General features: G+C 44.7%; 1 protein-coding gene across 1 annotated transcript in view; it reads right to left on the bottom strand.

Moving 5' to 3' along the window:
- The window catches only part of LOC140694884 (trafficking protein particle complex subunit 9-like), a 385022-nt gene extending 364297 nt beyond the window's left edge, over positions 1-20725 (bottom strand). Inside the window, exons 1-2 of the mRNA XM_072957909.1 lie at positions 20586-20725; positions 15930-16148 (exon numbers count right to left, since the gene is read on the bottom strand). The gene's annotated coding sequence lies outside the window, so the exon portion shown is untranslated. The remainder of the gene's footprint in view (positions 1-15929; positions 16149-20585) is intronic.
- Between the last annotated feature and the right edge of the window lie 4707 nt (positions 20726-25432).

Raw genomic sequence — 25432 nt, 5'->3', positions numbered from 1 at the left:
TACATTCCTGAAATCACACACACAAACGTTCACACAGACACAGACACAGACACATACCCCCTGGATTACTGGGAAATTCACAAGCTTAGGATTTCCATCTTCTAGAAGATAACTTTGTAGTTAGTTTAAAATACAAAACTGTCAGCTTTGGAAAGCCTTGATCACCTGCTAAACCATCCAAATATCAAAGAGACCCAATTAGCCTTCTCGGTAGAATGTAATTTCCCATGATGGCAAAACATACCCTAAAAAGTCCTGGATCTAAGTCTCGTGTTTATCACTAGCTATGATCGTTTTTAAGCACATTAACAGATTCAGAAACTTATGTCTCAACAGCATTTATTCTTATTGAAATAGTATACGTGTTCATTTGCCTATACAGAGACCAGGTCCCATGATGGAGTTTAAGAGCTATTTTGTGTATTGCAATATTTATTTTTAAGTGCAGAAAAGGAGGGTGGGTATTACTCAGTTGTAGAGCACCTGCATAGCATGCACAATGTCCTGGCTTCAGTCCCCAGTACCTCAAAAAAAAAATAAATAAAATAAGGGCATATTTAAAAATGAGTAAAGTTATAAAAAAATGCAGACTAAAAACCACTGCAATCTAGGAGACACAATTACAATAAAAAAAAACAAGAGTTTCTATCAATTATTGGCTATTTGCCAATCGCAGAGACAACCAGAAATCACACCTGATAACCATCACGTGTGATTCTCAGCAACCCTACTAAGTAGACACGGATGGGAAACCAGGCTCTGCAGATGAGGAGACGGAGCTCAGAGGAGCCGGGGACGCTGACCGTCCTGCTTCCCGTGACACCACCTCAGCCCAGGGCAAGCGCTGACGGAGCTGCAATGAGGGGACACCCAGCTGCATGGAACCTTGGGGCACTGGGGAGTCCCAGAAAACACTAAAAACTGTTCAGTGAAAAACCAGCTCAAATATAATACACTGTGCCACATTCTTTAAACAGGGAACATGAGTGAGACCTTTTTGATGCCTCCGTGTCCTTTCTGCCATCGTCAGTTACTTGCCCTCACAGCGTGACCAGTGATGAACTGGACCCCATATGAAGCGCACTCAGATGGCAGAGCATTTGAAGCTGTTTTATGAAGTTTGTAAGACTCTGTCTGTGCCTCACACAGGCGGTCATCCATCACTTCTCACCGGTGTGGATGTACCACCTGAAATCACTCCTTTCTGCTTTTTAAAATCCCTTCATCTACTCCAGACTTTTCAATAGCAAAGAAGCAGCTAAACCACAGACAGTGGACAGCTTTTCACCAAATTTCTTGAACAGCCCATCGGACTACCTGGAAGCCCTTTACTTTTATTAAACCCACTTCCAGGTACTTCATCATTTTCGGATTGGTGGACTTGGCCTCTGACTGAGCTACTCAGAGAGCTCCCAGCCTCACATCCGTGAGAGGACCCTGCTGTTGGGAGAAATCAGTGAGAAAGGCGTACATCCCCCAGTCATGTCTGCATGGCTAGAAGTGCCACAACGTGCTAAAAATTTATACCATCATAACCCCTGGGCTCCCATGGACTGGTTTCACATTAACCAAACTCATGAGACACTGATGCAAGAAAACCAGAAATTTAACTTATTAATGTAACAGAAGATGTGAAACTATGAACCAGACTGCAATATCAGAGTTCAACCATGAGTATATGTTCTCCTCCACGGCCCAAACACGGGCAGGCAGTCACATGGCAAGTGTGGACAGAAGCAGAGCAGGAAGGATTTCTAGATGAATTCAATGGACTAAATTTCTGTTATACCAACAGATCTGCTGCCTGGAAAACAATTAATTCTAATCACGGTGCACTCTTCGTGGACAGTTGCCGAGACACGACTGTGAGCACCTGTGTAACTCTCCTTTCCCTGTCCTTTCTGGGCTAATTGATGCACAGACGTACAGAAATCGAGGGATGCAGATACATCTAAACACCCAAAGCCCATTCTGGGAGCCACAATACCATACAGCCAGGGTTAAAATACTTGCTCTGCCACTTACTAGTTCTGTGACCTTGGTCAACTTACCCTCTGTGTGCCTCAATTTCCACACTGTGAAACTGGGATAACAATCAAACCTTCCTTACTCGCTTGTTGAGAAGATTGAAGGATTCATTTCTGTAAAACGCTCAGAAAAGAATGTAGCACATTTTGGGTGCTCAACAAATGTCAAATTAATATTACAGTGGTTTACAAGTCTCCTTCCTAATCATCTTCTGTGTTTCCTGGCTAGACTAATACCCAAAGGAAATTCTTATTTCTCCTTTTATAAACTCATGGGATGAACCCTTCTGTTCCATCCCACCACCTGTTTAAACTGATGGAAGGGATACCTCCTCCCCACTCCTCTGGGCCATGCAGAGTGCTACTCCCTTCACAGCCCTGACCCCTGGCCCACAGCTAGCCCTCCTCACATTAACAGATTGAGTTGTGATTCCGGGGAGACAAGCAGGGCATGTGAAACCCTTCCTTTCCCTCCAGTGTTGACTACCCTAGGGAAGCACCCTGGATGCTCAGCTCCATTGCAGAACAGCCCTGTGCATGATGGGGCTCATTCTCTCAAGGGAAGGCTTGCTGTGGCCCAGAGATACCTGGGACAGGGTGAGTCTCTACTTCTGGGACACAGTATCATGACACTCATTTATCCACAGCCCTGAAGTTCATGGAGAACGTGGCTTCATCAGTAACAAAGAAGACATTTATCGCCTGCCTACTCTTTTGTGTCATCTCTCAGTTGGCTGCTGGAGACAACATGTGTATAAGTATTGGTTCCCCTTAGGCCCCAACATATATGAAGTAACAAAAATTTCTGTGGCTTAACGTTGGTCCAGGGCGACCGTGTAACAGTTCTGACTCTGCTGATGCTAAATTATGGGTGTAGGAATTATGGAACGTCCTCAAATATCTTTCATCATAAAATCAGCTTTTCTTATTTTCTTGTTTCTTTGTAATTACCAAAGACTATAAAATGATGGCTGCACACAAAACAGCAGCTAAAGTTTATGAGCTCTCTTGACATACCCACTGTGGTAAACATGTTACATAATTACTAATTCTCACAATTCTACAAAGCAGATATGAGTGTCCCCTTCTCACAGACGAGGGGAAAACTCAGAACGAGCTGACTCAGGATCACATGGTTCAGTGTCAGCACGTGCAGGCAAACCCAAGTCAAGAAACTACACCCCATCATATATGTACCAAATCAACTCCCACCAATTAACACACAGCGGCGGGGTCAATACTCAGGGAACTCAACACACCTTTCAGCTTTATGGTGCTCCAGAGGCAGCTTCTAGCTGTTTTATAATATCCCGGCTCACTGGTTTCTAACACTAGAAGAAAAGCCCGATTTTGCCATTGTTTGCACAGCAAGTCTGAAATGTTCACAGCGAGATAAAAGAATAAAACTATGATATAAGCAGAAAAAATTTTCCAGGTAGAAAGACATAATGGACGTTGTGCTATTCTGAAGTATTAAGCAAAGGAATCAAAATAAAATCACATTGTTTAAGCCTTATTTTACAAACAGAAAAATTAAGACTGTAAAAAGTTGCAACAGCGCCACCTATGGCTAAAAAGACCTTCCAGGTTGCCGGGAAACATGCAACACAAAAATTGACTGTAAGATGAGAAACGAGAATCAGATAACTAGAAGCTTATGTAGCATATACTGCACTTTGCTTCGGGGGGATGGAGGGGTATTCAGTATTTAATCTGATATTGCTAATACTCCTAAATATAAACAAAAGACATAGGCTCATGGAAGCTCATCTTAGAAGAGGAAAGAATCCAGTCCAGCCACTTCATTTTACACGAGGGGAGACTGAGACCTGAGATCTGTCCTCCTGGCAATCAGCAGCAAAGCTCTCCTAGGTCTCATGTCTTGCACTGTAGTAAAAACCAACAGAACTGTACTAGGCCTATATTCATAAAAGTCACGTCTGTATTTTTCCAACAGTAGGTAATCTAAGTATCTTGCAAAATACTTCTCAAAGAGCCAGGAAATCATAGAAGGGTATTGAAATACAAAAACATTTATTTACATATTAAAACAGCATGAGCTTTATTATCTCTATTAAAAAAGTGACATGTCAAATCAAAATTTTGAAATTTTAAAACCTGAAAAGAGTGCAGAAAAAAATCAAAATTTTCTTTAGTCACAAAAGAGAGAAGCTTATTCCCTGATAATAATCAATGTGGATTTTTCTAAACTTAATGGTTCTGGTCAGAATCCCGAGAAATTAAATGTCTGATGGATGGTTACACGGCAACATGAATTCTGAGCTTACATTCTGTGTAAATAATCTTCAAGGTCGTCTGCTTAAGGCAATTTAAGTAGTCCCTGTCTCACTAGAATGACACAGATTACTTTAAAGCTTCATACTGCACTTAAAAAAAACAATCCTAGTTACTTTAAGCCATATTAATGTATATCATATATACACATATTGAATATGCATCAGAAATAAGCTACCCTTTTTAGTATTCAGAGTTGATACTTCTAAACTATCAGTCACTGTGAAAGCACATTTTTATTAAGCACCTCTACGGTGCTTTGTATACAAGGCGTCCAGCTCTCACAGTCAGACAAGGTAAACCATATTACTCAAATTTCACAAATGACGAAATATACTTAAGCCATGTAAACAACTAAGATATTCATCATCAGGAAAGAAAAGAGTAAGGATTTTACTTACAATACTCACTGACAAAGTTTTCTTTCATACTAAGACTACATAAAACAAATTCAGTGTTTGGAAATTATTCAGTAAATAAGCACCACTAGGAAAAACAAGTAACATCATTAGCAACAGTTGGACTTTCAAAGACCACTTCTCTCTTGCACAATAGTTATTTTAAATGTTTTGTTTTTAGTTCTCACAAAGCACTAAATTAAAAAACTATTTCCTTTACAGTCATTACCTGAGAATAAAACATTTGTGAAAATGTACAATTTTAATTTATGCCACTCTGCCTCTCATTCTCACTGGTGTCTCTCCTTTGAAGACCTCATCAGGCTGAGATAGCTAAAATCGGTCATTTATGGGCTCACAGGAGTTCGGGAAAACACTCAACGGGAAGCTGATTAGAGGAGCAATTGAGAATTCATCCTGTGCAGCCTGGATTCCAGCATCGAGCTAGCCACCGCCAGCTGCGTGTCATTTGGGGCAAGCTGACCCATCTCTCAATCCCTCAGCTACAAAAAAGGAGACACTGATACCTACAATCAAACACTTGCTATGAAGTAAAATATGAGCAAAGCATTTTAGCCTCAGTTAGGCGTCCACTCACAGCGAGTTTGGTCATTATGATGATGAGGATGGCTGTTAACAAATTAAGCTCGACCAAACAGGAGAAATCACCTTAAAGGAGAAACATTTTAAGTCCATGAGTATTTCCTTTTGGGTGGACTGTAGAATATTCTATAGATTTTTTTTTAATAAACCAAATTTTGTCCATTAATTGTAGATTTACAGGTTCATGGACAAGTCTCCAGAAAAATAATTAGAGGCCTCTAACCTCTGAAAATTAAGATGTAAATTTAAAAAAAAATCAGGGAAGAGATTATACCTCATTTGGGAGAGTATGTGCTTAGCATGCATGAGGCCCTCAATTCAGTCCCCAGTAACTCCATCTAAAAACTTTGTTTTTTAAGAAATAGAGAATTAAAGCAAAAGGATGGAGGAATACGGAAATTTTTAGAGACTCATCTCAGATTTAAGATAGGGAAGAAACCATCCAATTCTCAGAAGAAATCTTGAGGACTATGTAAACTGGATCTGAGATGTCTAGTCTTTTAACATTATTCATGAAATCATATTACCAAGTCTTAAAACTACCTGATAACCCACAGTGGTGATACTGATCATAACAGCTACCATCACGTATCGAGCTCCGGCTAGGACTGCTCTGTTCTGACATCTCTACCCCTAAGGCCTCACCAGGCGGAGAGCACTAAATTCGGTCATTTATGAGCATCTCGTGTAAGTCCTCCATTTGTGCTTCTCACTCTCCCCTCACCAGCTCCTCTGAGGGAAGCACTGTTATCATCTTCCCCACCCGCAGATAAGGCCACTGAGGCACAGACACTAAACCCGTTCCAGGCCACATTGGAATTAAAGGACGTCTGTATTTCTGCTGTTTTGCTTTTGACAAAGGAATCTGAGATATCAATTCAAAGCAGACTGTTAAATAATCAAGTCTGTCAGGTCTTCACCTCAAAGAGCAGATACTATAAATTCCTGCTGTAGGATGAGGCTGCCGTCACAAACTGACTCAGCTTGAAATTAATATCCAAGATGAAGCAGCGGATACACGTAAATATTCACGATTGTCAAGTCTGCCCACGGGTCTGGGCCCTTCACTGCCTGAAAGGGGGTGAAATCCCCACCCGTGTCTGGGAGGGAAGCGCGGCTCTTCCCGGGCTCACCCAGGCTTCATAGGCTATTTACCCCCACAGACTAGCCTCAACGGTTAAAAGCTCTCAAGATTTTTACACCAGGCAAAACTGAAAGACATTTCTGTAGATGGAGCACTTTCTCAGGCTTAAATTTTTTTGCCTACACTCAGCCAGAGGGAGAAAAGAAACAGGACTCTACAAAGTCCTGACCCTCACCACTCACAGGAGTAGAATGACCACAGCAGAAGATGGCCCTTCACATTGCAGGATGTGAACAAAATAAAGATGCCCCAACAACAGGCACTCCCAGACACAGCGCTCAGCAGTCTTCTGCACAATCACAGTTGTGCAGCCCTCAACACCTTCTATTTCCAGAACACTTCATCAGCCCAAAAGAATCCCCCTATCACTAGCATTCACTCCGTAATCCCCCTCCACCCAGCCCCTTCCAACCATCACCTGCTCTCTGCCTCTGCATGTGCCTTTTCTGGGCTTTTCAGATCACTGAAATCAACAATATCTGGCCGTTTGTGTCTGCTTCCTTTCAATTAACATGCTGTTAGCAAGGCTTGTATATTTTGAAGTGGCATCAGCATCTCTTTATTTTTTATTTTTTTTGGAAACGTTAAAGATTATTAGAAGGTGGTAAGTACTATCAAAAAGAGTAGAGTGGAGCATAAGTGATTGTGTTTCAAAGGGAAAAGTGTGGGTTGAACAGTCAGGGTGGACTTCCCAAAACAGGTGGCATTTTTCATTTTCCTCTTTTTTTTTTCTTTTTTATTCACTCTTACGTGTGAATAATGTTCCACTACATGGAGATATTACATTCTGTTCATCCATTCAGCAGCTATGTATGGACGAGGTCCAGAAGAATGAGTGTAAGGGGTGACTAGCATGGATCGCATTTAAGCAAAGGGCAAAATGTGTTTTCAAAAAAAAGCCAACAAACAGAGGCGCAAGGAAATTCAGTGCGTTTCTGAGCAAAGTGCTTGCTTGCTTCGGCAGGACTACCGTGCAGGGCTGGGGCGGATATTGGCAGGAATCACGGTGAGGGAGTCACCTGAGAAGACATCCCACTGCAAGCAGCTCAGCCAATCCTCCTCCCTCATCCTGTATTGTTAGAGCAATGTTTCTAGGTTACTCTTATTTCAATTAATAGCATTTAACTGCACGTCTGATCATCACCATCAGACCACATTACCTTCACGTCACAGAAAATCATTCACTGACCGGAGCAGCACCAGGACATAATGGTGATGGATTAGGGAGTCCTGCAGCATTCCAGCCTGCAGGCACAAACCCCACATGTGCCCTGGTGATGTCCAGAAAATAAAATGCATGGAAATATCTCACTGCTGGAACACGACATCTGCCCTCAAATTGCCCGAAAATCATGCTGGCAAAGCACTACTCAACCTTCTCAGTACAAAAAAAAAAAAAAAGCTAAGAAGGCAAATTTAGGCTCTTCCATTGAAAACCAGCAGCCACCACTGCCAGTATTTGAGCTGGAATGCTCCTGACTTTGAAAACCACTGCGCAGTTACATTTCAAACGTGAAACTCATATATATATACCACGTAGATGATATTGCAGTAGGATTTTTCTTTTCAAAATTTCCAGTTGCAAAATTAGCACAAGAAAGTTTATGTTTAGGCTTTAAAAAAAATCAATTATCCTCCATTTTCTTAATTTTGAACTTATTATTATTTTATAAATGGAGCTATGGTGTGTATTTAAAACCTTTTGATTTCTGAAAACAAGACGTTTATGACCTCAATATTTCAGAGAAAACTTTAACGATTCTTTGAGAGGTGGGGCCTGGGGTGCTCACTAACAGCTCTTTAAATACTGACAAGGATGTGCTATTAAGTAATACAAAGGCTCTAAGTCCACATTAGCTCAGAAAGCAAAGAAACCACACCAAAGACTTCCTTAAATATTTTATTTATTCCTATTCTTTTGAATATTAAAGCTCTTAAAACATATGATTTTTTTTGAAAAAGACAACAGCTGTAATAATTTTCCTCTCACCAAGAAAGCAATCTTTATCAGGAATAAAAACCCCTATGGAAATCGAAATGACAGGACGTTTCTAGCTAAGTGAACATCCAGATCTGAACACAAACCTAAATCCTATCAGATCTCACTCGAAGGAGCTCTACAAAGGCCTGGGCAACCCTGGAGATTAGCTCTTTTGTTCCAAATGTTGGCTGAGCTAAGATAATCACACTAGGCATGGAAAGAGAGAAGAGGAATGTCCACCTGGCAGCCTCCATCAGTTTTCTTCCAGCCACAAGGTGCCTCTAGGGCAGCCCCGCTAACAAGTCCCCCATTAGAAAAGCCGGCATCCACACTGCCCCTGCCGTCCCCAAGTAGCCCCGAAGCCCATATCCCAGCCTGTGAATGGTCTTCAAATGATCCCCCAGTTGGTGGCACCCTCCACCTCTTCCCCGCTACACACACACACAAAGCCACGACAGCCTTCCCAAAGCACAAATTTGATTACATCAACCCCACTTCAAACAGTTCAGAGGCTCCCTGGTAGAGTTCTAGCCCCACCCCAGACCCTGCTCGCCCAGCCTCATCTCAGTACATAGGTCCCCAGTGACCTCAGGAGCCCCCTGACCTGCTCCTAATTCCCACTTGCCTCCAGGTTCATTTTGACTGTTTCCCAAGGAAGCCTTCCCTCCCTCCAACCTCCACAATTTGTTCCTCTCTTCCTAGAACATTCTAGGCTAAGTCAACTTCTGACAATGCTAAGCTCTCAAGAAGCAAATACATTTTGCTTATTTATGTGGCTACACTCTCTCTCCCCTAGACTCACTGAAGTGCACGTGTTATGAATAAATGAATGACGGGTTGGATCTCAAAGGGACAGACATACCTGCTCTCGCCCGTCCCGACCCTTTTGTCTGTAGTATATCAGAAGCAAAACCAGAAGTACCTTTCCTGAGGGTCACTTCTGTTGACAACCTTCACTGCCTACTGTGTCAGTTCTAGTAAAACTCAACTTCTTCCAAAGCCCTACACCCCGGACTCTCTCCAGTGTCCTCCCCAGCAGGGGCTCCCTCCACCCTGGACCGCACAGGGCACTCTCCCCGGGTCCCCACGCCAAAAGCCTCCAGGCCTCTGCCCGGGCTGCCCCTGCGATCTGAGACACATTCTTGACTCCTTCTCCTGGCTGACTCTTACTCTGTCCTCACAACTGAATGTACAGCCCATTTCTTCCAGGAAGTCCTCTCTGATAATGTCCTTTAGGTCTTGTCTGGGCTCTATCTATAGCAGCAGTACATGGTGACCAACTGGGTGTTTGCCCGCTCCTTTGAGACCACGAACACTTGGGAACCACGTGGGAAAGAGTGAGAGATTACAAGACAGGTGGGGGAAGCAAAAAGCAGAAATCACAGTCCAAGTCCCAAATTCAAGGATACTTTCTCAGAAAATGGTATAAACTATTTCACACGTGTGCAATTTGGCTACTATTTTTGTGGCTTGTGGACAGCAAGAACTTGGTGTTCTAGCCCAAAACCCAGGTTACATGCAAAGAAATGTATATATTCTTATCCAAAGGAAACCAGAGCTGCTCAACAACAGTTTTCATTTAGAACTGAAAGGAAATTTGATAAAGGCAATCTCTCTCTCTTCTTTCTTTTCTGGAATCATATAATTTTAGAAGTATTTGCGTGACTAACAGACGTCTACAGCCCGTGATTCTGCACTGAAGTGTTTGGGGCTGAGGAAGCCCAGATTACATTCACTCTGTAAATGCAATCACACCAACACACTGATAGGTGCCGTGAGTGGTGGAGCTGATGTTCCAAAGCAGGCAACATTATTCTGTAAGAGAACTCTAAATAGAAAGTAAGAAATGCAATGTCCTGTACTCAATTTCATTTGCTATATGGGCCATTAACTGATAGTATATTTTGACTAATGAAACCCAAAAATAAATTGTCAACGTCGATTTTCTTCATCTGACCATTTTATGCTAACATCGGATATTAAACTCTCACTCCATATGGAAAGCTCAGGCCTATGCTGCAGCACAGATACATCCCGAGGAAGAAAGCCGACCAAGGGAGAACTGGAGAGTTTCCCTTCAGAAGCTGCAAAGTCTGGTTTTGCACCTGTACACCATTTGCAACCATGTCATCATCAAAGGAGTTAGACGTTACCTCTCTGGGGCGAAAATCACTGCGTGCTTCAGAACCATCAAAGAATGCTGAGCTTTGTGAAACAGTCCAGAGGCGCTTAAATCATACTTTTTCTGAAAGGCTCCAAAACTGACCCACTTCACCATTCCAGGTATAACAGGGAAGTACTGGAAACAGTAGAGAGAACATGCCCTTGAATTCTGACAAGGCCCTGCTTGAATCCTGCTACATCATTTACTAGTCACTAAATGGACCAATTTTTAACCCCTCTGAGAAGGCTTCCCAATCCCCAAAAGGGGGCTGTCAGCGCCCAACTGGGAGGCATGGATGTGAATGCAACACGCAAGTAGGGCGGCCGACTGGTACCTGACACGGGGCCTGGCTTGTTTCCCTCCGCTGCCCTTTTCCCCCTTTAAACTTGCACTGTTCCCCCGGTAACGATCAAGCCCCCGGAACAGACTGCCCGTATCTTCTGTGTATCCCTGGATACATGCCTTACCCTTAGGAGGCCAGAAAAACAACTGCCTCCTCCCAAGTCACTAACAATGTTCTTAAGAGTCTGGGTATTTTTAACTCTATTTTTCAGGGAGACTATTCCAGAATTTTGCAAGCACCATTCTCCAGGTTGGCTCCCCTCCCAGTGCCCATCCCTTCCCACCTCAGATCCTCTGTCTGACTGCCTTCTGTTCATGGGAAAGCGAGTCCGGTAAGGTGGGGCTCCCTAGACCTCCCTCCCTCCCTCACAGGTGATTGTGACTAACTTCTCCCCATTCCTCACTGCAACTCTAGCATCTGAGGAGTCTACCCTCCCGTACCCTGCAGACTCTGCACCTTCCCAAGACGCACACGTGGCCACGACCCTCCCTTCAGATTTCTTCCTGGCTGGCCCTGCCCAGCCCCTGGCCCCTTAAGGATAACTGGCATTGCTTTGAAAATGGCAAACGCCACTGACTGACACACCAAAGCTGTATGGTCTGGGCTTTCCTCCAACCAAGACACAGCCCTGCCCCCCCTCAGCCTCAGTCTGCAGCTCTCGAGATGATCTAATTCACATGCAAGGCTGGGAACACCAGCTAAGAATGACGACTCCCAACGTGTATCTCTAGTCCGGCTCCTTCACCTGAGCCCCAGGCTCATCGACCCGAGTGCCTCTTTGAAGTCCTAATTTGGATGACAAATGGCATCTTAAAAATGCCTCATGTCCACCATTTACTCTAGAATTCCATTCCTGGCAGGTATCTCCCAGACTCCCCATTTTAGTAACAGCCCCAGCACCCACCGAGGTGTCTGAGGTCACATTCAATTACCACTGTTCCCTCCCCCAGGCCCTGCCCTGGAATCAGTCCTGTTATTTCCATCAATAAGCCCATCTGAAGTGTAGTTCTGTAGGGACCATGGCCGGAAACACACAAGCTCACAGCATGGTGCACTAACAGTCCTCCGTAGGGTGCTCCCTGGATGGGGAGGCATCTCCTGCCGCTGTTCACCTCAGAAGGCAGTGGATTCTCACACAGGAGGCCCAGGAGAAGGGACTCAAGGTTCTCGCATGGTCTGAGCTTTGAAGGGCCCGAGGTCTGGGGGAGCTCCTAATTAGCAGACACATTTGCCAATGAGCAGATGAGGATGGGGGAATCCACGCAAGGCTGTTATCACTCCAACTCATGGGCTCTCAGGAGCCACGGGAAAGGCCTGTGTCCAGTGTACAACCCAGCCATCACAGATCCCAGCCTGCATTTGCCAACCCGGACAGCCTAGACTCCATCTACTTGCGACACTTACTTCTGTTCTGTTCCCCACCCAGAATGTGATGGACTCATTCAGATATTCTGGCCTGTCTCAAGCGAGACAAATTCAGTGAAAAATGAAGTGTCCACATTTGGACCAGAGCATGAAAGGAGAAACAAGGCCTCATGGTCAGCATGATGGTGGTGGCCAAACCCTTCCACCGGGTGAGATGAACCATGGTGAGGGTGAGAATCCAGGGTCCTAGGTCGGCCAAATCATCTTCTTTCATGGTTGTCTGGGGTGTTGGAGACTGACTACCACAAACTAACGACACGGCTGTCAGTGGTGGATGTCAGCTGCAACAGAAACGGATTCAACTCTTTACTGCCAACATGGGTTAAAAGTAAAGGCCGGGGCAGGGAGGTCTGCACGGCTGCTGAGGAACCACAGACCCAGCTCTGAATGCCCACTGGCTGGAGCAGAGAGGAAGCTACGGCCCTTTTAGCTGTCCCTGTGTCCAACAGATCTAGGTGAGCCAGCTACTTAGGAGAAGTTCATGTTGTCCTGATACCCAGAAAAACCAGCCTCGTAAAGGGAACAAATAGTGTCATGGATTTTAGACCCAATTCTGCCCCTTTATGAAGGCAAAGTAAAGTAAATGGCACGGGGAAGTTGAATGCAAAAAAAAAAAAATTAAAGAACCAAACGGTGACCGCTTCCTCCAACAGCGTCCCCTGCAGCTGTCACCTCCGTGGCGGCCACTTCCTCACCAGTGACCGCCGGCCAGGAAGCGCCGTCATGCACGTCACACAGCGACAGCCAGGAACCGCGTGCCGAGCACGTTTGTGTAAAAGCAGGAATCGAGCAAAATGCTGCAGAGTTTGAACTTACAAGTTTAAATACTCCATGAAAAGAATCCCTGAGCACCCGACAAAATCAATTCGCATCTTACTTCTTCAAAACAATCAAACAAATTTAATAAGGGCTCATTTGTCACCAAATAAAAGGAGGACCAAACATGTTCCTCAAAAGCAAGGATTTCAACAGGTATCAAACACCAGTGGGTGATGAGCTAACAAAGCAAATATTCCAAAAAATTAGAAAATAAAAAATGACTAAGATAATAGATGGATCGAAACAGCCGTTAAGTTGTTGCTTTTTAAAGTGATGGAGACTGTACGGAGGGCAATCTGGCTATTTCCAATGCAGGGTGTGCACAGCCCACATTTTCAGAAGCAACAACATGCTCACTGGGCAGTACAAGTGAAAAAGGAGTAAAGAAAAAGGAAAAGAGGAACAAGAGAAAATTAGAATCACACAAGAATAAAAATGATTTTGACTGCATGTACAAGAATTTATGTGACTGTGTGAGGCCAGGGACACGGGGATGGTGAGGCCCAACCTCACCTCCTGCTCAAGGGAAAGCAAGGGCCTGAGGGGAGCGGCGCTGCCGGGGGAACACAACGTGTTCAGCTCCCCTAACCAAAATTCGACCTACAAGCGTCTAGGCAGCTTTTGAGCTACAAATTGTTGTCGCATTTCAGTCTGGACCGTTTTACTCACTTCCACCAAGAGTAGCAGGAGAGAATGAGGCTCTGCTCCTGCACCAAAGCATTGTTTAAAAAATTAATGACTGTGGAATAGTAAAAGAAACAATGGAGTAAAAGTGACTGGAGGAGAATGTGCTTGACCCGAGCTCACTGGCCGCGTTATCTCAATGACGTTCAGATGCTGGCTGAGCCCTTATGGTACCACAATAGACAGACCCACAAGGAGGCAGGTTCAATGCGCTGAACCACTGTGGGCTAAGTACACATCCGGCTACTCCGCCAAGTCCCAAGGGCAGACTTCAAAAGGCAAAAACAAGCTGGCATTCTCTGGTGGGTCTGCAGACTCAGAGACAATCATTTGTTGAGCAAAAATGTCACCAGTGCCTCCTATGACAAAAGAAGTGGCACCGGCGTGGGGGCTGGGGCAGGGCTCCAGGCTTCCACTGCTCACTCACCACTCTGTCCAGGGGGAGAAGGTGGTCCCTGCTTAGGTTTCGCTGATGCACCTACCTTGACTAATGTCTGGGGCCTCAGCAGGAGTTGACAGGTGAGGTGAACAGAGCCAGACTCTGTGTAGCACGGTGCTGGGAGCTATGCCCTCAGCAGTCCCCAGGCTCCTAAACATGTCAACTCATCTCCAAGAAGCAGATGGGGAGTGCGAGCATGTAGATCACAGGGCCCTGTGAGGACAAGTACAGATCATGGCCACGACATGCCTCTCCTCTTCCTTAAGCCATAGAGGTATTTCCGGGGAGGAACAGAAAATTCATCCTGAGCCTGCTAGGTGGGCTCTCGCAGGTGGGACTAGTGTCCCCTTTGCTTCTCACTCACAGGGCTGGTCTAGACATTCTTTTTATTAATTCTCTAGCATCTTCTCCTCCAACTTACCAACAACCAGAAAGTAGGATCTGATCTTAGGTAAGTTCAAGAATCACAGAGCACCACCTCCAAAGCGGGCCCGGTAGCACATGCCAGGTCTTCTGACCGCCACCTGTGGGACCACCATGAGCCCTCTCCAGACTCAAGGACCGAGGCCATAGGCCGGGGGGACACAGCTTCCCTCACTCACCCCAGCAAAGGGGGACCACGTCTCGGCAAAGGCATCTCACCCTCTTCAGCCCGAGGGACAACACGATAGATATATGGGGAAACAGAGCAGAAGGTGGGGGGTAGGCAGCCCAGAAGAGCTCATCTGTACTTCCGAGGCAAAGTGGGGCCATTGACTTAATCACAGGGACAAAGTGGGAATGAACATTTCCCTGCTCTGTCCCACACACCGTGATACGCCTTTCCCTGCATAAGGAGTTCATTAGGAAGTCCCTGGCAGTGTTTCTGATGTCCTAACTTGGCATGGTGGCTGTCGGGCAGGAAGAGACGGCCTGAGCTGAAAAGGTGCTGGGCCTGGGAGGCAGGTGACAGCGGCTCCAGCCGCAGCTCAACCAGCGCCTCGTTCTGCCTCTCGGGGCTCAGCATCTCATCTATAAGCAAAGGGATGAGCATGTACCAGGACAGGCTGCCCAACAGAAATGAAATGAGAGCCATGTAAAGAAAGTTTCCCAGTTGCCACGTTTAAAATTTGAAACAAAGAAACAAGCCAACAAACAAAAAACAAATACTAGAATGTGATTTTAAGAACAGATCTTACTTAATCTACTGTATGTAAAATACTATTATTTTGACATGTAATCAATATAGGAAGTAAAGAGATAGTTTATGTACTTTTACTAGACAAGCCTCAGCGTCTGATGTGCATTTGACCTACAGCACATCTCAGCTGAGTCCAGCCTCCTCCCCAGTGCTCCTAGCATCAGTGGCTTTGGCTACTTTATTGGACAGCAACTCCAGGGGTCCCACCATGTTCCTGGCTGTAAAGCGGGAGTAAGTGTCCACACTAACCCTAAAAGGATCTCTCTGAAATAAAGGCGGATTCACTTTGAAATGTCTGGAAACCGGCGGGCTGCACCTCCCTACCCCCTTGGCTACAAGATTGACTTCTTCCTTGCTGATCCCTTTCTGGATGTAGGGAAGCAATCCAGCACACAGCCAAGGTGGACTGGCTTCCAGGTAAACTTACCTGCTGTCTGTGTCCAGTCCCATGAAGTCCTCCTTCTCAAACGGGATGCAGGGGAGGGGGATCTTGTCCCCAGAATTCTTGGGGCCACCATCCAGCCACTTGGACTTGAGCAAGATGAAGAGTGACTCAGTGAAGTCCTCGATCCTCTTCTCCACCACCCTGCAGTACTCTTAGATTGAAGGCAACGTCGGTGCGCGTCTGCTCGGCTACCTCCCCATGCTGCACAAAGACAAAAAGCTGAGAGTCATTAAGCGATGTGCCATACAGCTCCTCTGCATGTGGAGCTTCTCGAAGGCCTTGGCAGAGAGACATTCGGTAATGGTGACAAGGCCCACGACCTTGAGGTGTTTCTGGAAGACGCTCCACCGATTCTCGGGCACATAGCGGTGCCTGTAGTGGATACAGAGTGTCCACTGGGAGCCACAAGGGCTGATATGGCTAACCGAGGTGAGTAGCTGATAGATGCAAAAGAAATTCTCCTCTGAGATGATCTCTATGGATTGGACCACAACAGGACGAGTCTGGTGGTCCTCAGCACACTGCACGTAGTCAGGGATGCTCATGTTGCAGGCCCTGCCGAGAGGGGAGAGGAGATCGAGGTACATTCTCTGCTGTGTGCTACGGGCCCATCTGGGTTGCGGTGACCTGGTGTGTACCAGCCAGAAGACAAGGGAAGCCAAAGCAAATCCAAGGGTACAGTTTGTCCTCAGAGTCTGCATATGGCTACTGTAGCTCGATCACATTACCCAGCTTTTGGTCTAGGCTTCCTGCCTCTGCAGAGAAAGGTCATTTCTTATTTTCTATTTCCAAGCACCTAGCAAGGCCCTGACGCAAAGTCACTGCTCAAAAATGCTGAATAAAGAAATGAACAAAGGAAATGCTTCCCCAACCCCCTTCAGCAGAATATAAAGAAAAGGACCACAGTAGGATCAAAAGATCTGGATTCCTATTCAATTTATTTGAACTCCTAAGCTTCATAATAATGGATAAGAAAACTTGCCTTGGGGTAGAGGGTACTGTTCATTGGTGGAGCATATGCTTAGCATGTACGAGGTCCTGGGTTCAAACCCCAGTACCTCATTTTAAAAATGAAACAAGTAAATACACCTAATTACCCAGCTGAAAAAGTATTTTTTAATTCAAAATTCAAAAAACACCTTGCAATTGACACAACATTGTAAACTTGACTATACTTCAATTAAAAAAAAAAGCCTTGCCTTACAAGAATATATCTGGATTACGGATGTTTGAAAATGTAAAATGCATAGGGTACCACCTGCATAAAAGGAGGTGACTGTACACATGTTCTATCCCGCCTTTATGAGTTATACTTCCTTTGGGGGGGTTATAACCTCTCAGAGCTAATTTTCTCAGATTAAAAATTATAAACATTACCTGATTCTCAGTACTGCTGAAGAATCAGATAACTCTATGAAAGCATCTGACCCACAGAGTTTACTCAATAAATGTTTGTTGAATGAATGAATAAACAAGCAAAGTGAATGCTGCTCCCTGCCACAAACCATCATAATGGTACTGCCTGGAAATCCCAAGCCCACGTTCACCCGACTCTGCATTAACAATGTGGGTGACCTGGACAGGCCTGTGTGCTTCTCGAAGCCCCAGTTTAATCGTGAATAGAAATAAGGGCAATAACACAAACCTCAAATTGTTAGTGAGTCAATAATGAATTGTACCCCAACACTGCAAGATGGAACCATTAAGAAAACTGGGCAAAGGGCCCATAGGCCCTCTCCATATAATCTCTTACTACCACATGGGAATCTACATTACATCTCAAAATTAAAAGTCTAATATTTTAAAGAGGTTATGGAGGTTAGGTGAGCTCACTGTCTCAAATAAGGAACACACAGTACAAATAGGACAATGCCCAGCCCATGAGATACACTCAGTTAACATTCCCACTGAGCCCACTAGTCCCTCCAACTTCAGAGCAAGAGGATGGGTCCTCGTGGCAACAGGCCACAGCACCTGAAGCAAACAAAGCTAATGGTGTCCACTTAAAAGGGCCCCTGTCACCACCCTTGTTCTAATTTTCTATTTGTAATTTTTTTCTTTTCATTAAATTGGAACTCCAAATTGCATAGAATTCTTACCAGATATCATGATGGCAGCCCTTCAAAACCTGACCACAGAGATCATGATGGCAGCCCTTCTTGGTGAAACAATAAAATGAAAAGCCATTTCCACAAGACCTCTGTGTAAATCTACTAGGGAACTTCATCCTGGACTGAGGAAGAGGACTGGTGAGTAGGGGGTAAACTGGGACACGGAGAAATATGGGCCACCTGTCCCACAATGGACTTTAGACTCACCCTCACCCTCCAGGAACGTCTAAATACACACAGACAGAGTGCTATGGACAAGAATTTTTTTTAAACAAATCCCTGAATCCCTAGCAGATCTTGTTTCTACCGAGACACAAATGTCTTATTTGTATAATGCTTCACAGAAGCCTTAAAATATTATCACCCCAACTTGACACATCAAGAAACTGAGGTAGAGAAGTTTATCACATTCTACAAGATTAGAGAGAGGCCACGTCAGACACCGTATTTAAATCCAAGTCCCTGCTCCGTTGCTCACACTAGAAAGTGTCACATACTGCCTCTTTCCTGCCCTCTCCCTGCAATAAATCTCTGAAGAGTCTTTTCTGTGTCATCTGCAATCAAAATCACATCAATTTTTCACAAAGAGCTATGTCACTCCTTGGAGGACATACCAAAATCTAAAGGGTTGGGTTGAGAGGAGATATTTGCATTTTCTGTTTCTCAAAGGAAACATGGCTTTAAAAGAAACTGAAAAGTATTTATCTAGTCTAAGCGCTCATTGTGCACAGAAAGAAACGGAGGCTCAGAGGAGAAGAGGAAAGGGCGTTATTAACAAATATTGCCTCAGTGCAGCACCAAGCCAGCCCTGGGCACTTCTGGGGGAGGATCTGGAAGGCCCAGGAGAATGAGTGTTAGAAAATAGAAAGAGAAGAAGAATATAAGGCCCCGTCTCTACACCACCATACCATGAATTTCCACCAAGTTACCCAGTATGGGTGCAGCCAATATTAAGGTTGTCTAAACAGGTTATTGAAACCTGGAATTCTCAACCATAGTGGAAATTCCAGCATTTACTGTGCTTTTTTCCCAGTTCAATCATCAATTCAGTGGGCATTCTGTACCAGGGACTACACGAGACCTGGAGTTCTCCCAAATAAAGATCTCTATTACCACGTGTGCAAACCACATAAAGGCAACCAGAAGAAAAGCGCCCACAGATAAGATGGAATTACTGAAACTGAAAGCAGCCAAAGAGCATATATTACTAGGAAAAATGGTGCTCCTATAAATGGACTCATGGACATAGAAAGCAAACTGTATTTAGCAGGCAGGAAAGGAGGGATTAACAGATACAAATTAGTAAATATAAAATAAATGACAAGGACCTGCTATATAACACAGGGAACTATATTCAATTTCTTGTAATGAGTTATACTAAAAACAATCTAAAACATATGTATATACATATGCATATGTTTATAACTGAATCTCTGCTGTACACTTGAAACTAACATTGTAAATTGACTACACTTAAATAAAAAATAATTTAAAAAATAAGTAAAAATAAAAGCAACGCCATTAAGAAAAAATAAAAGAACACTCTAATCCCCTTAGCTGTAGGTGGTGGAGAATTCTGGTTGTAAACACCAAGTCCACTGGATCACTCCAGCAATGGCTGTCACTCTTTCTGACCATCAGAGAGTCACTTGCTTCACTGAGGTTTCTTTTCTCTTCTGTGAAAGGCTACAGCTGCAACTAACGATGTATAGAATCTCATCATTCACAAGCCCAACAAGTAGTGAGGACTTCCCACGGGCCAGGCTCTGGACAGAGGAAAATATAGGGTCCGAAATATATTCATGGGTAGAAGAAGTTTGTGCCATAAAGACGTTAATTCTTCCTGTTTTGATAGACAGATTCATTGCAATTCTGATTAGAATTCCTACCAGATTTTTCTTGGAATGTAACAAGTGAATTTATGGTCAAGATTAGCCAAGAAATTTCTTTAGAACCACCACTGGGGAGGGGTGGATAGGTCATTAATTTCCACTGCTCTTTCTGAAGTGATAAAAACGTTCTGGAATAATAATGGTTGCACAACTGTGAATATGCTAAAAGCTGCTGAATTTTACCATTTAAATGGATGGAATTCATGGTGTGTGAACTATATCACAATAACGCTGTTATATGAAAAAATATTTCTTGACAAATATTTTTCTTTTTATACCACTAGTCTGTCCCACAATTTAAGAAAAACAAAAAACCAATACAAACCAAACTGTGCCAGGAGTTCATTAGGACTGCAATATCCCTGGGTCTCCAAGGCCTCTGGTGATGCTGTTCCTGTTAACACACACTAGCTGGGCTGGGCTAGTTAGGGACTGTAACTGTCTTTTTAAAATCGACGGTCACACGTTTCACCCTTGGAGAGGGAAGGAAGGAGGATATCACAGCTTCATGCCTTCAGCTCATTTTTAACAGAACCAAGCCCTGCTTTCACCACTGTTAACCCCTCTCACTATAAAAACACGTGACATCAACAAGCACCGCCATCATAACACCTGAAAGTGTTCAAGGTACTTACCTGCGGCAGAAACACTGAGGGAGGAGACAGAAGCTTGCTCAGCACTGATGCTCCCTTTTCCCGACTCCACCAGGTGAAGCTGGGCGCTACAGCCATAGGCTCTCAGCCCGGGGAGCAGCACACACGCCACTGAGCTGGTCCTGAGGGAGGGTGAAAGGGAAAGGAGGGCAGCCCTAGGGGGGAGGGAAAGGGGGGGTGCGGGCTGCAGCCCCGCTCGGAGGCCAGCCCCAGCACCAGCATAAGCCGCCCGCTCCCGTCCAGGTCCGCAGACCACGCCCGCCCGGGAAACAGCCCGCCCATTGGTGGGGACGGGCAGGCGGCCGAGGAGAGGAAGCCCGGGAGGAGAGGACTCGCGGGCGGGAGAGGGGAAGGGGACGCCAGCCGTGGACTGAGGGGGATCCCGGCTGCGTGAGAGGTGGCAGGCGCACACCTGGACCTGGAGAGCTGTGGCCGGGGCGCCGGGGCAGGTGGTGCTGTCAGAAGGGTCTGGCCAGAGAAATTCAGCTGAACACGGGCTGACTGGCGCCCTTGGGGGCTGTGAAAGGCGGATCACCCTCCCGAAGCCGCCTGAACCCTTTCCCGGGAGCCCCCCACCTTGCACTTCCACAGCCAGAAGCCCCGGCCCCAGGCAGGAACCAAAGGCCTAACGGGCGACAGAGTTGAGAAGCATTTGGGGCCAATCCCCGGCTCGGACATGGAGCTTCGAACCAGCGGACCACCAGGCACTGACAGCGCATGCGCAGGAGGGACATGGATCCTCTCTGGATTCTGCGAGAGAAGGTGGGACAGCGAGGGAGGGAGAAGATGGGAGCGGGTGGAGAAGAGGGGAAAAGTGGAGGGATACAGATGGACAGGAAGAGCAGAGAAGGGATGGGTCTGGATAGGGGAGTGTCGTAGTGGAGTTGGAGAGAAAAAGCTTTACCTCTAGGGCACCCTGAGATGGCAGACCTACCTCTGTACCCTTCTGTAACCGTTCAAGTCCCGCAGCTCATGTTTTACCTCCCTGATCCAGCCCTCCATCAGATGCTTCTGCAGAAACACTACGGGGATCACACCCGTTGCCCCCATGCGGAGCTGGGTTTTCTGTTGCTCTGAGAACCAAGCACCCGCAGGTGTTGTCGCTCAGAACTTCTTGGGAAGAGCACATATTCCCCTTTTACACGCTGGGAAACAGGCAGGAAGGATCACTGCCTTAGCTCCACTGTCCCAGGTTTTGGGCTGGTGGGAGTGGTGTGGTACAAGATCAGAGCCCCAGACAGAGCAGAATGCCTGAGTGTTGGTGCATAGTCCCCATCCCTCCTGGGTAAACCATACCCCACCCTAGTGGAAACATCAAGGGCTCACAGTGGTTTCCTGGGGGTGGGAGAGCTGTCCTCATGTGAAGGAAAAGTCCAGCTGGGCTAACAAGCTAAGTCACAAATCTAAGTGTGATAAGTGTCGGTTTACTGATCTAAGTTCTGCTGGGCTATCTCGTAAATCTGAAGTTTAGTGTCAGTTTATTGGGCTAACAACGTAACTTGTAATTCCAAGCTCAACAAGTGTCAGTAACGTGATCTATTACAAATTGATAAGCTCCAGTGTACTGATTCCTTGCTTTTTGTTCTTTAAGTCTTATTGGCTAATATCCCCTTACTTGTATTGAAGTCTTTAAAACCTCATGTGCACGTCTTGGAGGTGCTCAGAACTTCGGAGCAGAAGCCCCTCTGAGCCCGCCGGCATAATAATTCTGAGTACTCCAGCACTCCGATTGGTGCTTGTTTCTTGGCTGGCCTGTTTCCATAACACTCAGCTCCAGTGCCCAGCTTTCTAGGTAGATAGGAGTGTTACCAAGTCCAAATTCATTCTCCTCAGTGCAGGACAGGCCAATAAGTTTGGAAACCAGATGTTGGGGCTTGGAATAGCAAGTTTCTGTAGACCTAGTTGGCAAACTAATGTTCTGGAAAACCATCTCCCCAAGTCACAATTCAGGCTCCTTTCCTACGCGCTTGGTTGTTGCAAACTTCTTAGTGTAGGAATTCCTTCTTGTTAGAATCCTTTGTTCTTACAGCTATCTGCGTGGGTCAGATCCCTGTAAATCTCCAACAAAACAAACGTTATTTTCTATTCTGCAATTTGCTATCTTTTAATGAATGAAAAAGTGTTAAATATCCTTAAAGGTCAGAGCTTCAGAATAAGCTCTCCTGTGTATTTCAGGCTCTAGGCAACAATTTTTTACAAGCAAGATGAAGCCTAGGAGACAGAGCATAGGGTTAAATTCAAAGGAACAGATCTAATATGGAGTCAGATTTGTTCTGTTCTATTACCCGGGCAGAAGCCACTTGAGGATTTAAATCTCTTTAAGTTAAAAATAACTAAAATTTTAAAGGAATTTACATACATAGGTGGGAATGTGCAAAGCATATCTGGAAAAGCACCCAAAAGATAGTAAACAGTGGCATCTCCAGACAGGGCTGAAAGAACAGAGGATGAGGGAAAACTTCTTTCACTTGTGTATTTTTGTGCTCTGTTTGAGTTTTTTTTTTTTAACCATTTGCTTGCATTTCTTTTTCAGTTAAAATAATGTGTAATGGAGCAAAGGAGTAACTAGCTTAGCAAATACAGCAGCCATGGAATCACTAAGTCATCACTTTTGATTTAAGCCAGAAAGCATTTATTGACTCTCTCCAATGTGCTCAGTCCTGTTTTAAGACTTCTTTTATATTATTATTATTATTATAATACTATTATTATTTCTAGTACTATTACTATTACTATTATTACTATTATTTTATGAAATAATAACATGGTATACCTCACCCCTGCCCATGGCTGGTGGAAAACCAACTGAGTTTTTCTTGAGTTGTTTTCCAAGGAGTAGAGATGAGTTTATAAACAGAACACATCTTCAGGGCAAAACAGGCAGTGTGCATTACCAGCAGGCCAGACAGCAATGAAGGGTTTTCAATAGAGGCGCCCAGAAGCTGAGAGAGAAAGCCTCCAGGACACTACAAAAAGCTGCCCAAACTGCCATCTCCATGGTACTACTGAAATAGGAAAGAACAAATCTGACTCCATATTTGATCTGTTTCTTTGACTTTAACAAAGCCAAGTTAATATGCTCCGGTCTTTTCATGGGTTATGATGTCACAGAGGAAACGGACAGGTCAACAAGGAACCACTCTGCCGTGATTACGGAGCCGGGGAAAGGGATGGGCTGCAAGATGTATGAAGCAGCCGCAACTGTGCCCGTGCTTCTAGGCAGGTATCCAAAATCGCCTCGACAAGGTGTCAAACATTTGTGCCCATGTCCTCATCAACAGACATGTATTAAAGACAAATGGAAACATATAAAAGGCCAATACCCTTGCTGGGTACACCGTCCAAAGAACAAAGTCTCAGTTTGAGAACTGGCCATCTCGGTTCCATGGGATTCATTCTTGGAGAACCTTAAAAACCACTCTTCTGTCCTCAAGAATTGCTGCATATTTGTCCTATCTTTGGCTCAGGGATGCAGCACGTTCAAGTGAACTTTAATGTCTGCACAGATGTGACTGTCTTTCTACAGGTTCATTTCTCCATTCTAATGAGGCCTGAGCTAAGTCCATCCTCTGTAAGATCTATTCCCTCCAGTGACAGCTCATTGAGCCTGCAATTAAAAGCCAAGTGAACAAGACTGTCCTCAGCTAAAAAGTTCACCCACCCTTCACTGTTTTCTTAATCTCCTGTCCTGGCTAAGTGCAACAGACTAACACCTCCCTCCACCAAGATTACCAACTATGTCATTTTGTCTCCCCAAAGAGAAAGTAAGGTCCATAATAGAGGAGACAACTACATAGTCACCTCTGAATTCGTAGCATATACAAATGTTAATAAATAGAACTATGATCATGGCTTCTTTCCTTTAAAACCTTTCTGGTTATTTGAATGAGACCTTGGAAGGGAGGTGTTTGCTGTCCAGTATATTGATCCACAAGACTCTGGAAGCCTTTTTCAGAATGGCTGTTCACTGATTCATTCAAAACACAACTTATCAATCAAGGAGTAGCTGTGCTTTTCTGCCAGGTGTTTGTGGTCACTCTAATGCCAGAACAACTTTAAACTATATCCTTACTTTGGATTTGTTATTTTTCCCCTCTTCCAACAAAATTGACTTTCCTTATTTTCTTGCCTTGAGGAATTCTTTTTTTTCCTATTTCACCCTTTAGTAAACCAAGATCCTCAGGATGGGCTTGGCCCATAATATGATCCCCCATCCAACTCCTAGTGTCAGAGGCCTGGGGCTCACATCCTGCCCTCCTGTCAAGGCAACTGAAAATCAGTTCAGGATCGAACCAGCACCCCAGGGATTCTAAGGCTCGCATATCTCCCAGAAACCCTGCTTTCTCATTTGTCTTGGCTTCTGAGAATTTCCCCTCACTTTCTTGACAATTAGTTGTGCAGCTTGAAAGATGAGGAAGGAAGGTTTTATTTCTTAATCAGCATTTTAAGGAACTTGTGTAATGAAAGTTTTCACGAGTTTCTAGAACCCTCCATTGCCGAGATAGAAAACACACTAGACATTTTCTAAATTTAGCTCCCATGTGCATTTTTTCTTTGTTTTTGTTTTCTTAACTGTTAACAGACATTTTTTAATTAAAAAAAAATTAGGCCCCAAAAAGGATAAAACACTGAAGGGGCAATCAAAATTAAAGGGCAAAGACAGAAAAATGATAACTACTCTACAAAGTTAATATAATACATACACTATGTATCAGATCAGCAATTCTCAGTAACAGCTAATTGAAACATGACCATGAGGTAAAATTTCTCTCCTGTCAGGACATGGCCAACAGAAAATACAATTAAACCAACAAACTAATATCCTAAGT

Source organism: Vicugna pacos, unplaced genomic scaffold, assembly GCF_048564905.1.
Source record: "Vicugna pacos unplaced genomic scaffold, VicPac4 scaffold_107, whole genome shotgun sequence".
Taxonomy (NCBI): domain Eukaryota; kingdom Metazoa; phylum Chordata; class Mammalia; order Artiodactyla; family Camelidae; genus Vicugna; species Vicugna pacos.
This window is presented reverse-complemented; position numbering and strand designations above follow the sequence as displayed.